General features: G+C 56.3%; 1 pseudogene; it reads left to right on the top strand.

Annotated features, from left to right (window-relative positions):
- LOC123995739 overlaps positions 1-22,142 on the top strand; it is an 86,767-nt pseudogene that overhangs the window by 42,753 nt on the left and 21,872 nt on the right.

Genomic DNA, 22,142 nt, shown 5'->3' with positions numbered 1-22,142 from the left:
ACAAAACTTTTTATTGTCTGCCTGTCTCGCTGTCTCCCACTCTCTCTCGCTGTGTCTCACTCGCTCTCTCTCGCTGTGTCTCACTCGCTCTCTCTCGCTGTGTCTCACTCGCTCTCTCTCGCTGTGTCTCACTCGCTCTCTCTCGCTGTGTCTCACTCGCTCTCTCTCGCTGTGTCTCGCTCGCTCTCTCTCGCTGTGTCTCGCTCGCTCTCTCTCGCTGTGTCTCGCTCGCTCTCTCTCGCTGTGTCTCGCTCGCTCTCTCTCGCTGTGTCTCGCTCGCTCTCTCTCGCTGTGTCTCGCTCGCTCTCTCTGTCTCGCTGTGTCTCGCTCGCTCTCTCTCGCTGTGTCTCGCTCGCTCTCTCGCTGTGTCTCGCTCGCTCTCTCTCGCTGTGTCTCGCTCGCTCTCTCTCGCTGTGTCTCGCTCGCTCTCTCTCGCTGTGTCTCGCTCGCTCTCTCTCGCTGTGTCTCGCTCGCTCTCTCTCGCTGTGTCTCGCTCGCTCTCTCTCGCTGTGTCTCGCTCGCTCTCTCTCGCTGTGTCTCTCTCGCTCTCGCTCGCTGTGTCTCGCTGTCGCTCGCTCTCTCGCTGTGTCTCGCTCGCTCTCTCTCGCTGTGTCTCGCTCGCTCTCTCTCGCTGTGTCTCGCTCGCTCTCTCTCGCTGTGTCTCGCTCTCTCTCTCGCTGTGTCTCGCTCGCTCTCTCTCGCTGTGTCTCGCTCGCTCTCTCGCTGTGTCTCGCTCGCTCTCTCTCGCTGTCGCTCGCTCTCGCTCTCGCTCTCTCTCGCTGTGTCTCGCTCGCTCTCTCTCGCTGTGTCTCGCTCGCTCTCTCTCGCTGTGTCTCGCTCGCTCTCTCTCGCTGTGTCTCGCTCGCTCTCTCTCTCGCTGTGTCTCGCTCGCTCTCTCTCTCGCTGTGTCTCGCTCGCTCTCTCTCGCTGTGTCTCGCTCGCTCTCTCTCTCGCTGTGTCTCGCTCGCTCTCTCTCTCGCTGTGTCTCGCTCGCTCTCTCTCTCGCTGTGTCTCGCTCGCTCTCTCTCTCGCTGTGTCTCGCTCGCTCTCTCTCGCTGTGTCTCGCTCGCTCTCTCTCTCGCTGTGTCTCGCTCGCTCTCTCTCTCGCTGTGTCTCGCTGTCTCGCTCTCGCTCGCTCTCTCTCTCGCTGTGTCTCGCTCGCTCTCTCTCTCGCTGTGTCTCGCTCGCTCTCTCTCTCGCTGTGTCTCGCTCGCTCTCTCTCTCGCTGTGTCTCGCTCGCTCTCTCTCTCGCTGTGTCTCGCTCGCTCTCTCTCTCGCTGTGTCTCGCTCGCTCTCTCTCTCGCTGTGTCTCGCTCGCTCTCTCTCTCGCTGTGTCTCGCTCGCTCTCTCTCTCGCTGTGTCTCGCTCGCTCTCTCTCGCTGTGTCTCGCTCGCTCTCTCTCTCGCTGTGTCTCGCTCGCTCTCTCTCGCTGTGTCTCGCTCGCTCTCTCTCTCGCTGTGTCTCGCTCGCTCTCTCTCTCGCTGTGTCTCGCTCGCTCTCTCTCTCGCTGTGTCTCGCTCGCTCTCTCTCGCTGTGTCTCGCTCGCTCTCTCTCTCGCTGTGTCTCGCTCGCTCTCTCTCTCGCTGTGTCTCGCTCGCTCTCTCTCTCGCTGTGTCTCGCTCGCTCTCTCTCTCGCTGTGTCTCGCTCGCTCTCTCTCGCTGTGTCTCGCTCGCTCTCTCTCTCGCTGTGTCTCGCTCGCTCTCTCTCTCGCTGTGTCTCGCTCGCTCTCTCTCTCTCGCTGTGTCTCGCTCGCTCTCTCTCTCGCTGTGTCTCGCTCGCTCTCTCTCGCTGTGTCTCGCTCGCTCTCTCTCTCGCTGTGTCTCGCTCGCTCTCTCTCTCGCTGTGTCTCGCTCGCTCTCTCTCTGTGTCTCGCTCTCGCTGTGTCTCTCTCTCTCTCTGTGTCTCGCTCGCTCTCTCTCTCGCTGTGTCTCGCTCGCTCTCTCTCTCGCTGTGTCTCGCTCGCTCTCTCTCTCGCTGTGTCTCGCTCGCTCTCTCTCTCGCTGTGTCTCGCTCGCTCTCTCTCTCGCTGTGTCTCGCTCGCTCTCTCTCTCGCTGTGTCTCGCTCGCTCTCTCTCTCGCTGTGTCTCGCTCGCTCTCTCTCTCGTCTGTGTGTCTCGCTCGCTCTCTCTCTCGCTGTGTCTCGCTCGCTCTCTCTCTCGCTGTGTCTCGCTCGCTCTCTCTCGCTGTGTCTCGCTCGCTCTCTCTCTCGCTGTGTCTCGCTCGCTCTCTCTCTCGCTGTGTCTCGCTCGCTCTCTCTCTCGCTGTGTCTCGCTCGCTCTCTCTCTCGCTGTGTCTCGCTCGCTCTCTCTCTCGCTGTGTCTCGCTCGCTCTCTCTCTCGCTGTGTCTCGCTCGCTCTCTCTCTCGCTGTGTCTCGCTCGCTCTCTCTCTCGCTGTGTCTCGCTCGCTCTCTCTCTCGCTGTGTCTCGCTCGCTCTCTCTCTCGCTGTGTCTCGCTCGCTCTCTCTCTCGCTGTGTCGCTCGCTCTCTCTGTGTCTCTCTCGCTGTGTCTCTCTCGCTGTGTCTCGCTCGCTCTCTCTCTCGCTGTGTCTCGCTCGCTCTCTCTCTCGCTGTGTCTCGCTCGCTCTCTCTCTCGCTGTGTCTCGCTCGCTCTCTCTCTCGCTGTGTCTCGCTCGCTCTCTCTCTCGCTGTGTCTCGCTCGCTCTCTCTCTCGCTGTGTCTCGCTCGCTCTCTCTCTCGCTGTGTCTCGCTCGCTCTCTCTCTCGCTGTGTCTCGCTCGCTCTCTCTCTCGCTGTGTCTCGCTCGCTCTCTCTCTCGCTGTGTCTCGCTCGCTCTCTCTCTCGCTGTGTCTCGCTCGCTCTCTCTCTCGCTGTGTCTCGCTCGCTCTCTCTCTCGCTGTGTCTCGCTCGCTCTCTCTCGCTGTGTCTCGCTCGCTCTCTCTCTCGCTGTGTCTCGCTCGCTCTCTCTCTCGCTGTGTCTCGCTCGCTCTCTCTCTCGCTGTGTCTCGCTCGCTCTCTCTCTCGCTGTGTCTCGCTCGCTCTCTCTCTCGCTGTGTCTCGCTCGCTCTCTCTCTCGCTGTGTCTCGCTCGCTCTCTCTCTCGCTGTGTCTCGCTCGCTCTCTCTCTCGCTGTGTCTCGCTCGCTCTCTCTCGCTGTGTCTCGCTCGCTCTCTCTCTCGCTGTGTCTCGCTCGCTGTGTCTCGCTGTGTCTCTCGCTCTCTCTCGCTGTGTCTCGCTCGCTCTCTCTCTCGCTGTCTCGCTCGCTCTCTCTCTCGCTGTGTCTCGCTCGCTCTCTCTCTCGCTGTGTCTCGCTCTCTCTCTCTCTCGCTCGCTGTGTCTCGCTCGCTCTCTCTCTCGCTGTGTCTCGCTCGCTCTCTCTGTGTCTCGCTGCTGTCTCTCTCGCTCTCTCTCTCGCTGTGTCTCGCTCGCTCTCTCTCGCTGTGTCTCGCTCGCTCTCTCTCTCGCTGTGTCTCGCTCGCTCTCTCTCTCGCTGTGTCTCGCTCGCTCTCTCTCTCGCTGTGTCTCGCTCGCTCTCTCTCTCGCTGTGTCTCGCTCGCTCTCTCTCTCGCTGTGTCTCGCTCGCTCTCTCTCTCGCTGTGTCTCGCTCGCTCTCTCTCTCGCTGTGTCTCGCTCGCTCTCTCTCGCTGTGTCTCGCTCGCTCTCTCTCTCGCTGTGTCTCGCTCGCTCTCTCTCTCGCTGTGTCTCGCTCGCTCTCTCTCTCGCTGTGTCTCGCTCGCTCTCTGTCTCGCTGTGTCTCGCTCGCTCTCTGTCTCGCTGTGTCTCGCTCGCTCTCTCTGTCTCGCTGTGTCTCGCTCGCTCTCTCTGTCTCGCTGTGTCTCGCTCGCTCTCTCTGTCTCGCTGTGTCTCGCTCGCTCTCTCTGTCTCGCTGTGTCTCGCTCGCTCTCTCTGTCTCGCTGTGTCTCGCTCGCTCTCTCTGTCTCGCTGTGTCTCGCTCGCTGTCTCGCTGCTCTCTCTGTCTCGCTCGCTCTCTCTGTCTCGCTCGCTCTCTCTGTCTCGTGTCTCGCTCGCGCTCGCTCTCTCTGTCTCGCTCGCTCGCTCGCTCGCTCTCTGTGTCTCGCTCGCTCGCTCGCTCGCTCTCTGTGTCTCGCTCGCTCGCTCGCTCGCTCTCTGTGTCTCGCTCGCTCGCTCGCTCGCTCTCTGTGTCTCGCTCGCTCGCTCGCTCGCTCTCTGTGTCTCGCTCGCTCTCGCTCTCTGTCTCGCTCGCTCGCTCTCTGTGTCTCGCTCGCTCGCTCTCTGTGTCTCGCTCGCTCGCTCTCTGTGTCTCGCTCGCTCGCTCTCTGTGTCTCGCTCGCTCGCTCTCTGTGTCTCGCTCGCTCGCTCTCTGTGTCTCGCTCGCTCGCTCGCTCTCTGTGTCTCGCTCTCTGTGTCTCGCTCGCTCGTGTGTCTCGCTCGCTCGCTCTCTGTGTCTCGCTCGCTCGCTCTCTGTGTCTCGCTCGCTCGCTCTCTGTGTCTCGCTCGCTCGCTCTCTGTGTCTCGCTTCGCTCGCTCTCTGTGTCTCGCTCGCTCGCTCTCTCTGTCTCGCTGTCTGGCTCTCTAGCTGTGTCTCGCTCGCTCTCTCTGTCTCGCTGTGTCTCGCTCGCTCTCTGTCTCGCTGTGTCTCGCTCGCTGTGTCTCGTTCTCTCTCTCTGTCTCGCTGTCTGGCTCTCTAGCTGTGTCTCGTTCTCTCTCTCTGTCTCGCTGTCTGGCTCTCTAGCTGTGTCTCGTTCTCTCTCTCTGTCTCGCTGTCTGGCTCTCTAGCTGTGTCTCGTTCTCTCTCTCTCTCTGTGTCTCGTTCGCTCTCTGTGTCTCGCTCGCTCTCTGTGTCTCTCTCGCTCGCTCTCTGTGTCTCTCTCGCTCGCTCTCTGTGTCTCTCTCGCTCGCTCTCTGTGTCTCTCTCGCTCGCTCTCTGTGTCTCTCTCGCTCGCTCTCTGTGTCTCTCTCGCTCGCTCTCTGTGTCTCTCTCGCTCGCTCTCTGTGTCTCTCTCGCTCGCTCTCTGTGTCTCGCTCGCTCGCTCTCTGTGTCTCGCTCGCTCGCTCTCTGTGTCTCTCTCGCTCGCTCTCTGTGTCTCTCTCTCGCTCGCTCTCTGTGTCTCTCTCGCTCGCTCTCTGTGTCTCTCTCGCTCGCTCTCTGTGTCTCTCTCGCTCGCTCTCTGTGTCTCTCTCGCTCGCTCTCTGTGTCTCTCTCGCTCGCTCTCTGTGTCTCTCTCGCTCGCTCTCTGTGTCTCTCTCGCTCGCTCTCTGTGTCTCTCTCGCTCGCTCTCTGTGTCTCTCTCGCTCGCTCTCTGTGTCTCGCTCGCTCGCTCTCTGTGTCTCGCTCGCTCGCTCTCTGTGTCTCTCTCGCTCGCTCTCTGTGTCTCTCTCGCTCGCTCTCTGTGTCTCTCTCGCTCGCTCTCTGTGTCTCTCTCGCTCGCTCTCTGTGTCTCTCTCGCTCGCTCTCTGTGTCTCGCTCGCTCGCTCTCTGTGTCTCGCTCGCTCGCTCTCTGTGTCTCGCTCGCTCGCTCTCTGTGTCTCGCTCGCTCGCTCTCTGTGTCTCGCTCGCTCGCTCTCTGTGTCTCGCTCGCTCGCTGTCTGTGTCTCGCTCGCTGTCTGGCTCTCTAGCTGTGTCTCGTTCTCTCTCTCTCTCTCTGTCTTGGTCTCTCGCTGTGTCTCGCTCGCTCTCTGTCTCGCTGTGTCTCGCTCGCTCTCTCTGTCTCGCTGTGTCTCGCTCGCTCTGTCTCGCTGTGTCTCGCTCGCTCTCTGTGTCTCGCTGTGTCTCGCTCGCTCTCTGTGTCTCGCTCTGTCTCGCTCGCTCTCTGTGTCTCGCTCGCTCGCTCTCTGTGTCTCGCTCGCTCTCTGTGTCTCGCTCGCTGTCTGTGTCTCGCTCGCTGTCTGGCTCTCTAGCTGTGTCTCGTTCTCTCTCTCTCTCTCTGTCTTGGTCTCTCTCTGTGTCTTGCTCGCTCTCTGTGTCTCGCTCGCTCTCTGTGTCTCGCTCGCTCTCTGTGTCTCGCTCGCTCTCTGTGTCTCGCTCGCTCTCTGTGTCTCGCTCGCTCTCTGTGTCTCGCTCGCTCTCTGTGTCTCGCTCGCTCTCTGTGTCTCGCTCGCTCTCTGTGTCTCGCTCGCTCTCTGTGTCTCGCTCGCTCTCTGTGTCTCGCTCGCTCTCTGTGTCTCGCTCGCTCTCTGTGTCTCGCTCGCTCTCTGTGTCTCGCTCGCTCTCTGTGTCTCGCGCTCTCTGTGTCTCGCTCGCTCTCTGTGTCTCGCTCGCTCTCTGTGTCTCGCTCGCTCTCTGTGTCTCGCTCGCTCTCTGTGTCTCGCTCGCTCTCTGTGTCTCGCTCGCTCTCTGTGTCTCGCTCGCTCTCTGTGTCTCGCTCGCTCTCTGTGTCTCGCTCGCTCTCTGTGTCTCGCTCGCTCTCTGTGTCTCGCTCGCTCTCTGTGTCTCGCTCGCTCTCTGTGTCTCGCTCGCTCTCTGTGTCTCGCTCGCTCGCTGTGTCTCGCTCGCTCGCTGTGGCTCGCTCGCTCTGTCTCGCTCGCTCGCTCTGTCTCGCTCGCTCGCTCTGTCTCGCTCGCTCGCTCTGTCTCGCTCGCTCGCTCTCTGTGTCTCGCTCGCTCGCTCTCTGTGTCTCGCTCGCTCGCTCTCTGTGTCTCGCTCGCTCGCTCTCTGTGTCTCGCTCGCTCGCTCTCTGTGTCTCGCTCGCTCGCTCTCTGTGTCTCGCTCGCTCGCTCTCTGTGTCTCGCTCGCTCGCTCTCTGTGTCTCGCTCGCTCGCTCTCTGTGTCTCGCTCGCTCGCTCTCTGTGTCTCGCTCGCTCGCTCTCTGTGTCTCGCTCGCTCGCTCTCTCTGTGTCTCGCTCGCTCGCTCTCTGTGTCTCGCTCGCTCTCTGTGTCTCGCTCGCTCGCTCTGTCTCGCTCGCTCTGTCTCGCTCGCTCGCTCTGTCTCGCTCGCTCGCTCTGTCTCGCTCGCTCTGTCTCGCTCGCTCGCTCTGTCTCGCTCGCTCGCTCTGTCTCGCTCGCTCGCTCTGTCTCGCTCGCTCGCTCTGTCTCGCTCGCTCGCTCTGTCTCGCTCGCTCGCTCTGTCTCGCTCGCTCGCTCTGTCTCGCTCGCTCGCTCTGTCTCGCTCGCTCGCTCTGTCTCGCTCGCTCGCTCTGTCTCGCTGCTCGCTCTGTCTCGCTCGCTCGCTCTGTCTCGCTCGCTCGCTCTCTGTGTCTCGCTCGCTCGCTCTGTCTCGCTCGCTCGCTCTCTGTGTCTCGCTCGCTCGCTCTCTGTGTCTCGCTCGCTCGCTCTCTGTGTCTCGCTCGCTCGCTCTCTGTGTCTCGCTCGCTCGCTCTCTGTGTCTCGCTCGCTCGCTCTCTGTGTCTCGCTCGCTCGCTCTCTGTGTCTCGCTCGCTCGCTCTCTGTGTCTCGCTCGCTCGCTCTCTGTGTCTCGCTCGCTCGCTCTCTGTGTCTCGCTCGCTCGCTCTCTGTGTCTCGCTCGCTCGCTCTCTGTGTCTCGCTCGCTCGCTCTCTGTGTCTCGCTCGCTCGCTCTCTGTGTCTCGCTCGCTCGCTCTCTGTGTCTCGCTCGCTCGCTCTCTGTGTCTCGCTCGCTCGCTCTCTGTGTCTCGCTCGCTCGCTCTCTGTGTCTCGCTCGCTCGCTCTCTGTGTCTCGCACGCTCGCTCTCTGTGTCTCGCACGCTCGCTCTCTGTGTCTCGCACGCTCGCTCTCTGTGTCTCGCACGCTCGCTCTCTGTGTCTCGCTCGCTCGCTCTCTGTGTCTCGCTCGCTCGCTCTCTGTGTCTCGCTCGCTCGCTCTCTGTGTCTCGCTCGCTCGCTCTCTGTGTCTCGCTCGCTCGCTCTCTGTGTCTCGCACGCTCGCTCTCTGTGTCTCGCTCGCTCGCTCTCTGTGTCTCGCTCGCTCGCTCTCTGTGTCTCGCTCGCTCGCTCTCTGTGTCTCGCTCGCTCGCTCTCTGTGTCTCGCTCGCTCGCTCTCTGTCTCGCTCGCTCGCTCTCTGTGTCTCGCACGCTCGCTCTCTGTGTCTCGCACGCTCGCTCTCTGTGTCTCGCACGCTCGCTCTCTGTGTCTCGCACGCTCGCTCTCTGTGTCTCGCACGCTCGCTCTCTGTGTCTCGCTTGCTCGCTCGCTGTGTCTCGCTCGCTCTCTCTGTCTCTCTGTGTCTCGCTCGCTCGCTCTCTGTGTCTCGCTCGCTCGCTCTCTGTGTCTCGCTCTCTGCTCTCTGTGTCTCGCTCGCTCGCTCTCTGTGTCTCGCTCGCTCGCTCTCTGTGTCTCGCTCGCTCGCTCTCTGTGTCTCGCTCGCTCGCTCTCTGTGTCTCGCTCGCTCGCTCTCTGTGTCTCGCTCGCTCGCTCTCTGTGTCTCGCTGCGCTCGCTCGCTGTGTCTCGCTCGCTCGCTGTGTCTCGCTCGCTCGCTCTCTCTGTCTCGCTGTGTCTCGCTGTGTCTCGCTCGCTCTCTCTGTCTCGCTGTGTCTCGCTCGCTCTCTCTGTCTCGCTGTGTCTCGCTCGCTCTCTGTCTCGCTGTGTCTCGCTCGCTCTCTCTGTCGCTCGCTCGCTCGCTCTCTCTGTCGCTCGCTCGCTCGCTCTCTCTGTCGCTGTGTCTCGCTCGCTCTCTCTGTCTCTCGCTCGCTCTCTCTGTCTCTCGCTCGCTCTCTGTCGCTCGCTCTCTCTGTGTCTCGCTCGCTCTCTCTCTCGCTGTCTCTCTCTGTCGCTCGCTCGCTCTCTCTGTCTCGCTCGCTGTCTGTCTCTCGCTGTGTCTCTCTTTCTCTGTCTCGCTGTCTGGCTCTCTAGCTGTGTCTCATTCTCTCTCTCTGTCTTGGTCTCTCTCTGTGTCTCGCTCGCTCTCTCTCTGTCTCGCTCGCTCTCTGTGTCTCGCTCGCTCTCTCTCTGTCTCGCTCGCTCTCTCTGTCTTGGTCTCTCTCTGTGTCTCGCTCGCTCTCTCTCTGTCTCGCTCGCTCTCTCTCTGTCTCGCTCTCTCTCTCTCTGTGTCTCTCTCTGTCTCTCTTGCTCTCTCTCTGTGTCTCTCTCTGTCTCTCTTGCTCTCTCTCTGTCCTTATTGTTGTAAAAACAAATCCACTGTAAATGTTCTTAGATTTGTTTTCCTATTTGGGGAATGTTTCCAAGGAGACGGTTCCTTTTGTGGCATTTTGTTGCCTCTTAAATCTGCTGGGAACTGACACCCAGAGGAGAGAGCTGCTTTAACTTGGACATGGGGGTAGTGGAGGGTAAGAATGAGAGGAGGGTAGAGGAGGATGGGAACCAGTTGAACCCATGTGGACCTCTCTGTTAGGACCTGAAGGTAAGTGCTCTTTAACCAGATTAATTAATTCAGAAATAGTGTTTCTTTCAGCTTGGATGTCAGAAGAAAAGGGTTTGTTTTCAGCATTGCCAAGCTCCACGGAGAGAAGCAAAAACATTTCTGACGTTTAGTTTAGTTACCATATTGAAGTTTGGGGAAGCAGAAAGTCAGAGAGTAGTCTGACCCAGAGAGTAGTCTTGGCCCAGTGTTTTTGGTCCAGCCCCAAACCTTTTGATGGTAAACATTTTTTATTCATTTACAAAAATGTAAAGTCTATTTTGAGTTTCCATAACCACACTATGCAGTATTTAAAAGAAATGTTTTACTGACACATTTGTATGACTAAAATCAACAATCCAATAAACTGTGCTAGGCAGCAGCAGCAGGCACACTGCAAAATGCCCCTGGAGTGACATGGTACCTGATGCGATTGGAGGAGACGTCGTGGACCTCTCACGTCCCAGAAAGCTTTTGACTGAAGCGCCTCTCTTCTGACATCAGCACGGTGCCCCCTATGGACGGAAGCTGAACTACAAAGCTTCCTATGGAAGGAGGCTGAGCTACAAAGCTTCCTATGAACGGAAGCTGAGCTACAAAGCTTCCTATGGACGGAAGCTGAGCTACAAAGCTTCCTATGGACGGAAGCTGAGCTACAAAGCTTCCTATGGACGGAAGCTGAGCTACAAAGCTTCCTATGGAAGGAAGCTGAACTACAAAGCTTCCTATGGACGGAAGCTGAGCTACAAAGCTTCCTATGGACGGAAGCTGAGCTACAAAGCTTCCTATGGAAGGAAGCTGAGCTACAAAGCTTCCTATGGACGGAAGCTGAGCTACAAAGCTTCCTATGGACGGAAGCTGAGCTACAAAGCTTCCTATGGACGGAAGCTGAGCTACAAAGCTTCCTATGGACGGAAGCTGAGCTACAAAGCTTCCTATGGACGGAAGCTGAGCTACAAAGCTTCCTATGGACGGAAGCTGAGCTACAAAGCTTCCTATGGAAGGAAGCTGAGCTACAAAGCTTCCTATGGAAGGAAGCTGAGCTACAAAGCTTCCTATGGAAGGAAGCTGAGCTACAAAGCTTCCTATGGAAGGAAGCTGAGCTACAAAGCTTCCTATGGACGGAAGCTGAGCTACAAAGCTTCCTATGGACGGAAGCTGAGCTACAAAGCTTCCTATGGACGGAAGCTGAGCCTTTCAACAACTTGATATTTAACCCTTTTAAAATGGGCAGTGTTGAGGTGGTAGAACTGACTAAATTAATTGAGTCAGAGGTCTTATAACCTGTTGTACAGGTAAATATGCTTGGCTGTTATTTTCATAGGCTATGCAACTATTTGTCATTTAAAAAAGTAGGGAGTTCTAATCTGATGTTAATCTGCCAGTCAGCATTTCATTGCACTGTGTACATGACATTAACAAACTGGAACTTAGAAGGGAAGGTGAGGGCAGCCAGAAAGAGGGGAAACGATAGTGGTATAGTATGGAGAGGGGGGAGGAGAGTGGTATAGTGGAGAGGGGGAGAGTGGTATAGTATGGAGAGGGGAGGAGGAGAGTGGTATAGTATGGAGAGGGGGAGGAGGAGAGTGGTATAGTATGGAGAGGGGGAGGAGAGTGGTATAGTATGGAGAGGGGGGAGGAGAGTGGTATAGTATGGAGAGGGGGGAGGAGAGTGGTATAGTGTGGAGAGGGGGGAGGAGAGTGGTATAGTATGGAGAGGGGAGGAGGAGAGTGGGAGGAGGAGAGTGGTATGGAGAGGGGGGAGGAGAGTGGTATAGTGTGGAGAGGGGGAGGAGAGTGGTATAGTGTGGAGAGGGGAGGAGGAGAGTGGTATAGTGTGGAGAGGGGAGGAGGAGAGTGGTATAGTGTGGAGAGGGGAGGAGGAGAGTGGTATAGTGTGGAGAGGGGAGGAGGAGAGTGGTATAGTGTGGAGAGGGGAGGAGGAGAGTGGTATAGTGTGGAGAGGGGAGGAGGAGAGTGGTATAGTGTGGAGAGGGGAGGAGGAGAGTGGTATAGTGTGGAGAGGGGAGGAGGAGAGAGTGGTATAGTGTGGAGAGGGGAGGAGGAGAGTGGTATAGTGTGGAGAGGGGAGGAGGAGAGTGGTATAGTGTGGAGAGGGAGGAGGAGAGTGGTATAGTGTGGAGAGGGGAGGAGGAGAGTGGTATAGTGTGGAGAGGGGAGGAGGAGAGTGGTATAGTGTGGAGAGGGGAGGAGGAGAGTGGTATAGTGTGGAGAGGGGAGGAGGAGAGTGGTATAGTGTGGAGAGGGGAGGAGGAGAGTGGTATAGTGTGGAGAGGGGAGGAGGAGAGTGGTATAGTGTGGAGAGGGGAGGAGGAGAGTGGTATAGTGTGGAGAGGGGAGGAGGAGAGTGGTATAGTGTGGAGAGGGGAGGAGGAGAGTGGTATAGTGTGGAGAGGGGAGGAGGAGAGTGGTATAGTGTGGAGGGGGAGGAGGAGAGTGGTATAGTGTGGAGAGGGGAGGAGGAGAGTGGTATAGTGTGGAGAGGGGAGGAGGAGAGTGGTATAGTGTGGAGAGGGGAGGAGGAGAGTGGTATAGTGTGGAGAGGGGAGGAGGAGAGTGGTATAGTGTGGAGAGGGGAGGAGGAGAGTGGTATAGTGTGGAGAGGGGAGGAGGAGAGTGGTATAGTGTGGAGAGGGGAGGAGGAGAGTGGTATAGTGTGGAGAGGGGAGGAGGAGAGTGGTATAGTGTGGAGAGGGGAGGAGGAGAGTGGTATAGTGTGGAGAGGGGAGGAGGAGAGTGGTATAGTGTGGAGAGGGGAGGAGGAGAGTGGTATAGTGTGGAGAGGGGAGGAGGAGAGTGGTATAGTGTGGAGAGGGGAGGAGGAGAGTGGTATAGTGTGGAGAGGGGAGGAGGAGAGTGGTATAGTGTGGAGAGGGGAGGAGGAGAGTGGTATAGTGTGGAGAGGGGAGGAGGAGAGTGGTATAGTGTGGAGAGGGGAGGAGGAGAGTGGTATAGTGTGGAGAGGGGGGAGGAGAGGAGGAGAGGTATAGTGTGGAGAGGGGAGGAGGAGAGTGGTATAGTGTGGAGAGGGGGGAGGAGAGTGGTATAGTGTGGAGAGGGGGGAGGAGAGTGGTATAGTGTGGAGAGGGGGGAGGAGAGTGGTATAGTGTGGAGAGGGGGGAGGAGAGTGGTATAGTGTGGAGAGGGGAGGAGGAGAGTGGTATAGTGTGGAGAGGGGAGGAGGAGAGTGGTATAGTGTGGAGAGGGGGGAGGAGAGTGGTATAGTGTGGAGAGGGGAGGAGGAGAGTGGTATAGTGTGGAGAGGGGAGGAGGAGAGTGGTATAGTGTGGAGAGGGGAGGAGGAGAGTGGTATAGTGTGGAGAGGGGAGGAGGAGAGTGGTATAGTGTGGAGAGGGGAGGAGGAGAGTGGTATAGTGTGGAGAGGGGAGGAGGAGAGTGGTATAGTGTGGAGAGGGGAGGAGGAGAGTGGTATAGTGTGGAGAGGGGAGGAGGAGAGTGGTATAGTGTGGAGAGGGGAGGAGGAGAGTGGTATAGTGTGGAGAGGGGAGGAGGAGAGTGGTATAGTGTGGAGAGGGGAGGAGGAGAGTGGTATAGTGTGGAGAGGGGAGGAGGAGAGTGGTATAGTGTGGAGGAGGGAGGAGGAGAGTGGTATAGTGTGGAGAGGGGAGGAGGAGAGTGGTATAGTGTGGAGAGGGGGGAGCGGAGAGAGTGGTATAGTGGGAGAGGGGGGAGGAGGGGGAGCGGAGCGGGAGCGGAGTAGGGAGCGGGACGGAGTAGGGAGCAGAGCGGCACGTTATGGGGAGCGGAGCAGAGCGGGGCGGAGTAGGGAGCGGGACGGAGTAGGGAGTGGCGCAGAGCGCGGGACGGAGTAGGGAGCGGGACGGAGTAGGGAGTGGCGCAGAGCGGGACGGAGTAGGGTGTGGAGCAGAGCGGGACGGAGTAGGGAGCAGAGCGGGACGGAGTAGGGAGCAGAGCGGGACGGAGTAGGGTGGAGGAGCAGGGAGCGGCGCGGCACGTTACGGAGTGGAGCAGGCGGGACGGAGTAGGGAGCGGAGCGGGACGGAGTAGGAGCGGAGCGGGACGGAGTAGGGAGCGGAGCGGGACGTAGGGAGGGGAGCGCGCGGAGCGGCACGTTAGGGGAGCGGGGCGGAGTAGGGAGCGGGAGCGGAGTAGGGAGCGGAGTAGGAGCGGGGCGGAGTAGGGAGCGGAGCGGAGTAGGGAGCGGAGTAGGGAGCGGGAGCGGAGTAGGGAGCGGGAGCGGAGTAGGGAGCGGAGCGGAGTAGGGAGCGGAGCGGAGTAGGGAGCGGAGTAGGGAGCGGAGCGGGACGGAGTAGGGAGCGGCGCGGCACGTTACGGGGAGCGGCGCGGCACGTTACGGGGAGCGGGACGGAGTAGGGAGCGGAGTAGGGAGCGGCGCGGGACGGAGTAGGGAGCGGACGGAGGGAGCGGCGCGGGACACGGGAGCGGCGCGGCACGTTACGGGGAGCGGAGCGGGACGGAATAGGGAGCGGCGCGGCACGGAGTAGGGAGCGGCGCGGGACGGAGGGTGTGGAGCAGAGCGGAGTAGGGAGCGGCGCGGACGAGCGGGACATACGGGAGCGGCGCGGGACGGAGTAGGGAGCGGCGCGGGACGGAGTAGGGAGCGGCGCGGGACGGAGTAGGGAGCGGCGCGGGACGTTACGGGGAGCGGAGCGGGACGGAGTAGGGAGCGGCGCGGCACGTTACGGGGAGCGGAGCAGAGCGGGACGGAGTAGGGAGCGAGCGCGGAGTAGGGAGCAGAGCGGGACGGAGTAGGGAGCGAGCGCGGGACGGAGTAGGGAGCGGGACGGAGGGGAGCAGAGCGTTATGGGGAGTGGAGCAGAGCGGGGCGGAGTAGGGAGCGGCGCGGGGGGCGGAGGGAGTAGGAGCGGAGCGGGACGGAGTAGGGAGTGGAGCAGAGCGGGACGGAGTAGGGAGCAGAGCGGGACGGAGTAGGGAGCAGGGCGGGACGGAGTAGGGAGTGGAGCAGAGCGGGACGGAGTAGGGTGTGGAGCAGAGCGGGGCGGAGTGGAGCAGAGCGGGACGGAGTAGGGAGAAGAGCGGGACGGAGTAGGGAGCAGAGCGGGACGGAGTAGGGAGCAGAGCGGGACGGAGTAGGGACGTTATGGGGAGTGGAGCAGAGTGGGGCGGGGTAGGGAGCGGGACGGAGTAGGCGCAGAGCGGGACGGGTAGGAGAGAGCGGGACGGAGTAGGGAGTGGAGCAGAGCCGGACGGAGTAGGGGGACGGAGTGGAGCAGAGCGGGACGGAGTGGAGCAGAGCGGGACGGAGTAGGGAGCAGAGCGGGACGGAGTAGGGAGCAGAGCGGGACGGAGTAGGGAGCGTAGCGGGACGGAGTAGGGAGCGGCGCGGCACGTTATGGGGAGTGGAGGAGAGCGGGGCGGAGTAGGGAGCGGGGCGGAGTAGGGAGCGGGGCGGAGTAGGGAGCGGGGCGGAGTAGGGAGCGGAGTAGGGAGCGGAGCGGAGTAGGGAGCGGAGCGGGAGTAGGGAGCGGAGCGGGGGAGCGGGGGGAGCGGGGGGACGGAGTAGGGAGCGGAGTAGGGAGCGGAGTAGGGAGCGGCGCGGGGCGGAGTAGGGAGCGGCGCGGGGGAGGGAGCGGAGGAGTAGGGAGCGGCGCGGGACGGAGTAGGGAGCGGCGCGGGACGGAGTAGGAGCGGCGCGGGACGCGGCGCGACGGAGGGGGAGTAGGGAGCGGGCGCGGCGACGGAGTAGGGAGCGGCGCGGGACGGAGTAGGGCGGCGCGGGAGCGGCGCGGCGGGGACGGAGGGGAGCGGGCGGACGGAGTAGGGAGCGGCGCGGGACGGAGTAGGGAGCGGAGCGGGACGGAGTAGGGAGCGGAGCGGGACGGAGTAGGGAGCGGAGCGGGACGGAGTAGGGAGCGGAGCGGGACGGAGTAGGGAGCGGAGCGGGACGGAGTAGGGAGCGGAGCGGGACGGAGTAGGGAGCGGCGCGGGACGGAGTAGGGAGCGGCGCGGGACGGAGTAGGGAGCGGCGCGGGACGGAGTAGGGAGCGGCGCGGGACGGAGTAGGGAGTGGAGCAGAGCGGGACGGAGTAGGGAGCAGAGCGGGACGGAGTAGGGAGCAGAGCGGGACGGAGTAGGGAGCGGAGCGGCACGTTACGGGGAGCGGAGCAGAGCGGGACTGAGTAGGGAGCAGAGCGGGACTGAGTAGGGAGCAGAGCGGGGCGGAGCGGGACGGAGTAGGGAGTAGTGGTACCGATTGGATGTCTCCATCCGCAACATTTCAAGCTAGCTGTGGCGTGACCTTACCACACGTTCTTAACTCTGTTCCACTATTACATGATCACATATAAACATGTATGTCTGGGATTCCTCTGGTGACCCACCTACCCTCAGCACTACTCATTCATGTCTCCTCTCTCTCTTCGACCATGGTACTGTACTTGTACTTCAAATCAAAATCAAATTGTTTTTGTCACATACACATTTAGCAGATGTTATCGCGGGTGTAGCAAAATGCGCCAACAGTGCAGTCATTTTAAAACTTTTTTTCTTTCTCATTATGGGGTATTGTGTGTGTGGATTGTTTTGAATAAAAAATAAAAAAAAGAATTTGAATAATGCTGTAACGTAACAAAATGTGGAAAAGGTCTAGGTCTGAATACTTTCCGAGTGCACTGTATATACAGTACCAATCAAGTTTGGACACCTATTTAAGTGTTTTTCTTTATTTTTACTGTTTCTACATTGTAGAATACAAAACTGAAATGACACATAGTAACCAAAAAATGGTTAAACAAATCAAAATATATTTTAGATTGAAGAATCTACAAAGTTTGCCCTTTGCCTTGATGACAGTTTTGCATAGGCTTGGCATTCTCTCAACCAGCTTCACCTGGAATGCTTTTCCAACAATCTTGAAGTAGTTCCCACATATGCTAAGCACTTGTTGGCTGCTTTTCCTTAGCTCTGCGGTCCAACTCATACAAACCATCTCATTTGGGTTGAGGTCAGGTGATTGGGGAGACCAGGTCATCTGATGCAGCACTCCATCACTCTCCTTCTTGGTCAAATAGCCCTTACACAGCCTGGAGGTGTGTTGGGGTCATTGTCCTGTTGAAAAAAATAGAAAGTTCCTCTAAGCGCAAACCAGATGGGATGGAGTATTGCTGCAGAATGCTGTGGAAGCAATGCTGGTTAAGTGTGCCTTGAATTCTAAATAAATCACAGCAAAGCACCATCACGCCACCCCCTCCATGCTTCACGGTGGGAACTACACATACGGAGATCATCCATTCAGCTACTCTGCTTCTCACAAAGACATAGCGGTTGGAACCAAACATCTCAAATTTGAACTCATCAGACAGATTTCCACCAGTCTAATGTCCATTGCTCGTGTTTCTTGGCCCAAGCATGTCTCTTCTTCTTATTGGTGTCCTTTAGTAGTGGTTTCTTTGCAGCAATTCGACCATGAAGGCCTGATTTCATTCTCTGAACAGTTTTGAGATGTGTCTGTTACTTGAACTCTGAAGCATTTATTTGGGCTGCAATTTCTGAGGCTGGTAACTCTAATGAAGTTATCTTCTGCAGGAGAGGTAACTCTGAGTCTTCATTTCCTGTGGCAGTTGTTATGAGAGCCGAGTTTCATCCTTGAGCTTGATGGTTTTTGTGACTGCACATGAAGAAATGTTCAAAGTTCTTTTACATTTTCCAGATTGACTGACCTTCATGTCTTAAAGTGATGATGGACTGTTCTTTCTCTTTTGCTTATTTGAGCTGTTCTTGCCATAATCTGAACTTGGTCTTTTACCAAATAGGTCTATCTCTGTATACCACCCCTAACTTGCCATACCACCCCTACCTTTGTCACAACACAACTGAATGCATTAAAAGGAGAGATATTCTACAAATATACACTTAACGAAGCACACCTGTTTATTGAAATGCATTCCAGGTGACTACCTCATGAAGCTAGTTGAGAGAATGACAAGACTAAGCAAAGCTGTCATCAAGGCAAAGGGTGGCTACTTTGAAGTATCTAAAATATATTTTGATTTAACACTTTTTTGGTTACTACATGATTCCATATGTGTAATTTCATAGTTTTGATGTCTAAACTATTATTCTACAATGTAGAAAACAGTAAAAAATAAAAACCCTTGAATGAGTAGGTGTCCAAACTGTTGACTGGTTCTGCATATCAGTTACATACAGTACATCTGTCTCTCTATATCTTCTATCCTATTGATTCTTGATCTGTAGTGTTCTGACTGTGGAAGAACTGTCTTCCAATGTGTTGTGATCAATAAATGTGTTTGTGTGTGATAGTTCTGTCTCAGGTTTTTGCCCTGCATGAAGTTTACATTTTTTTTATAGATAGTTTAAATGTTGTCTTTGTGCATGTTGTAGGATACTTCTAATTGTGAGTTTTTTTATTAAATCACTTATGGATCAATAACCCTAACCATCTGCATGTAACTCTGCTCTAACCCAACTCCATTAACCTGACCTTAACCATAACCCAACCCCTAACCATAACCCTAACCATAACCCTAACCCAACCCCTAACCTTTACCACCACTTACTGTTCCAGGCTGCTCCTCCCTCTGACAGTCTCGGCCAACGACCTCGGCACCCTGTCCCTAACGTTCCCTCCACGCTGGACAAGCAGACTAACTGGTCCAGAGTTCTCCCACTGCCCACACCTCAGGAGAGGATGAAGAGCGACTCACAAGTCATCACATCCTGCGTCATCCCTATTAACGTCACTGGTAAATACCATGCAGCTTCTTAACCCTTTGAATGCATCCAACACTCTATTGCTTATACACTACTTTTGACCCACTTGACCAGTGCGTTTTCAGAGGTCTGCTCTGTCGCTGGACCACAGCAGCCCTCATTATTCTAACTGTCCGTCCCCACCTGTCCCTTATACTCGGGTGAAAGATTTGATTTATTTATTCCACCTTTGTTGGGTGGGGTGCTGAGCTGTTGGCTGGGGTTGGGGTAGCGAGGAGGCAGGCATGGCCATAGAGAAATGCTTATTTAAATTCTTATCGGTGGTGATGGTGTTTCCTAGCCTCAGTGCAGTGGACAGCTCGGAGGACTTTACTGTCCCAAAACTTTTTGGAGTTAGAGCTACAGGATGCAAATTTGTTTGAAAAATCTAGCCTTTGCTTTCCTGACTGACTGAGTGTATTGGTTCCTGCCTTCCCTGAAGAGTTGCATATCGCGAGGGCTATTCGATGCTAATGCAGAACGCCGCAGGATGTTTTTGTGCTGGTCAAGGGCAGTCGGGTCTGGAGTGAACCAAGGTCTATATCTGTTCTTCGTTCTACATTTTTTTGAATGGGGCATGCTTATTTAAGATGGTGAGGAAATTACTTTTTAAGAACGACCAGGCATCCTCGACTGACGGGATGAGGTCAATATCCTTCCAGGATACCCAGGCCATGTCGATTAGAAAGGCCTGCTCGCAGAAGTGTTTTAGGGAGCGTTTGATAGTGATGAGGGGTGGTTGTTTGACTGCGGACCCATAGCGGATGCAGGCAATGAGGCAGTGATCACTGAGATCCTGATTGAAAACAGCAGAGGTGCATTTGGAGGGCAAGTTGGGCAGGATAATATCTAAGAGTGTGCCCATGTTTACGGATTTGGGGTTGTACCTGTTGGGTTCCTTGATGATTTGTGAGAGATTGAGGGCATTTAGCTTACATTGTAGGACTGCCGGGGTGTTAAGCATATCCCAGTTTAGGTCACCTAACAGAACAAACTCTGAAGATAGATGGGGGGCAATCAATTCACATATGGTGTCCAGGGCACAGCTGGGAGCTGAGGGGGGTCTATAACAGGCAGCAACAGTGAGGGACTTATTTCTGGAGAGATTAATTTTTAAAATTAGAAGCTCGAACTGTTTGGGCATAAACCTGGAAAGTATGACCGAACTCTGCAGGTGATCTCTGGAGTAGATTGCAACTTGGCAGTTCTATCTTGATGGAAAATGTTGTAGTTGGTTATGGAAATCTCAGAATTTAGTGGACTTCCTAAGCCAGGATTCAGACACGGCAAGGATATCAGGGTTGGTGGAGTGTGCTAAAGCAGTGAGTAAAACATAGGGAGGAGGCTTCTGATGTTGACATGCATGAAACCAAGGCCTTTTCGGTTACAGAAGTCAACAAATGAGAGTGCGTGGGGACACGCAGGTTAACCTCCACATCACCCGAGGAACAGAGGAGGAGTAGGATGAGGGTATGGCTGAAAGCTATCAGAACTGGTCATCTAGTGCATTGGGGACAGAGAATAAAAGGAGCAGAATTCTGGGTGTGGTAGAATAGATTCAGAGCATAATGTACAGACTGGTATGGTAGGGTGTGGGTAGAGTGGAGGTAAACCCAGGCACTGAGTGATGAGAGATTGCATCTCTGGACGGGCTAGTTATGCTGGGTGAGGTCACTGCATGTGTGGGAGGTGGGACAAAGGAGGTATCTGAGGCATGTTGAGTGGGACTAGGGGCTCCGCGGTAAAATAAAACTATCCTAAACAGTGTGCAAGGCATATTGACATTTAAAAGAGACAAAGTGAGGCATAAAGAAATCACAGGTGTTGAGAGCTAGCTAAGACAACAACTGGTAAGATGGCGATGAATGGGCAGAGAGGGTCGGTTAACTACACACAGGGCCTGAGTTAGAGGCAGGGGCCAACAGATAAAAAAAATGGAGTACTGTGATTAATGAACAGTCTAGCAGGCATCAGCTATGTAAACAAGTGATTATAGGGTCCAGTGGACGGCAATAGATGGAACAGGGAAGCAGCTAGGTAGTCGTTACTATGCTAGCACGCAGGACACAGTGTTTGAAGTTTGCAGTCCGGCGTAAGTAAAAGCGTCTGCTCCGACGTCCATCAAAGGCCGGTTGAGGGCACAGCGGATGGCGTTACGTCGCCAGTCGTGGTGGTATGGCGGGGCGCCGTGTCAACAACGAGTCCAGGCCAGATGGCGAAAGAGGTGTTGTGGTAATTTCGTTTGCTAGCCGGGAGATTCACTTGGCTCGCGGCTAACTGGTGCTCGCTTCGGGGGCAGGGGATTTAGCCACTATAGCCACTCTGTAGCAGTTAGCTAGTAGCGATGATCCAATGCAAAGCTTACGGCAAGGATCCGGTGGAGTAGTGGATTCTAGCCGTGTTTGGGAGGAGTCCAGGAGGCATCGGCTGAGTTGCCGAGTGATCACAGATTAGGTCAAGAGGTGGGTCTGGCTCAGGGCTAGCTTCAGTGCTGGGTCACTTAGTGGCAGTGATGATCAGGAGTAATGGTCCAGGGTTTACGGCAGGAATCTGGCGTTGTAGTGGAGAAAACAGTCCGATACTGGCAGGCTGGCAAGTATTATCCAGGCTAAAAAAAACGTCTGGTGTTTGTGCATTGCTAGCAGTGGCTAACAATGACTAAATCGCTAGTAGCTAATTAGCTGGTTAGCTTCTGATGGAGTTTCTGGCTATAAGGTCTAAAAAATAGTGGATCCGTGTCACATTGTGTGAGGCGGGTTACCGGAAGGTATATTTAATTTAAAAATGGAAAAGAGATTGAAAATAAATTGATAGATGCTATATATATATATTGTTTTAATTATATATATATATATATCAATTTATTTTTAATCTCATACATATATAATACACACACACACAAAAAAAGACTAAATACCAAAAGTAAACGAGAGGACTACAAACCACGTCTGCACTGCTACGCCATCTTCGAAATGAAGCATTACCATCTGATACGGCGTCCCCCGGCAAAATAAGTAGTGGGGGTATGCCGTACCAGTAAAACATGAGCCTATCACGATAATTCAAACAAAATGTAAAGAAACCTGTAGGCTATGTACACCGCTTTTTATTTATACCACATGTCAGAGCCATGAAAATTTAGCACATGGCAGGACCTCCTGGCTGTCTGTTTAAGTTATGGTTAAAAGCTGGTCTGTTTGTGCCAGTGAGGGGAAGATACTGCTTCATGAATGCCAATTAGTCCCATTAGAATAGTTAAAAGGCCTGTTGAGATGTATTTACTGTGAGTTGCATAGAGTCTCAAAGATCTGGAGCCAACAGGGGCTGAGTCAGAAACTGAACATTGTGAGAAAAGAGCTGTAATAATGTGGAGCTGAAAGAAGTCTCTAGTCACATGATAGTCATGAAGTAGAGAGAGAAGCACCACAACTAGAGACACGGAGGGAGACACGGAGGGAGACACGGAGGAGGGAGACCCGGAGACACGGAGAGAGACCCGGAGGGAGACCCGGAGACACGGAGAGAGACCCGGAGGTAGACCGGGAGACACGGAGGGAGACCCGGAGGGAGACACGGAGGGAGACCCGGAGGGAGACACGGAGGGAGACCCGGAGGGAGAGACCCGGAGGGAGACCCGGAGACCCGGAGGTAGACTGGGAGACCCGGAGGTAGACTGGGAGACCCGGAGGTAGACTGGGAGACCCGGAGGAGACTGGGAGACACGGAGAGAGACCCGGAGGTAGACTGGGAGACACGGAGAGAGACCCGGAGGTAGACTGGGAGACACGGAGAGAGACCCGGAGGTAGACTGGGAGACACGGAGAGAGACCCGGAGGTAGACTGGGAGACACGGAGAGAGACCCGGAGGTAGACTGGGAGACACGGAGAGAGACCCGGAGGTAGACTGGGAGACCCGGAGGTAGACTGGGAGACCCGGAGGTAGACTGGGAGACCCGGAGGTAGACTGGGAGACCCGGAGGTAGACTGGGAGACCCGGAGGTAGACCCGGAGACCCGGAGGTAGACCCGGAGACCCGGAGGTAGACCCGGAGACCCGGAGGTAGACCCGGAGGTAGACTGGGAGACCCGGGGGGAGACCCGGAGGTAGACTGGGAGACCCGGAGGTAGACTGGGAGACCCGGAGGTAGACTGGGAGACCCGGAGGTAGACTGGGA

The sequence above is a fragment of the Oncorhynchus gorbuscha genome, linkage group LG02 (assembly GCF_021184085.1).
Source record: "Oncorhynchus gorbuscha isolate QuinsamMale2020 ecotype Even-year linkage group LG02, OgorEven_v1.0, whole genome shotgun sequence".
Taxonomy (NCBI): domain Eukaryota; kingdom Metazoa; phylum Chordata; class Actinopteri; order Salmoniformes; family Salmonidae; genus Oncorhynchus; species Oncorhynchus gorbuscha.
The sequence above is the reverse complement of the archived record's forward strand: the minus strand, read 5'-3'. Positions and strand labels throughout refer to the sequence as shown.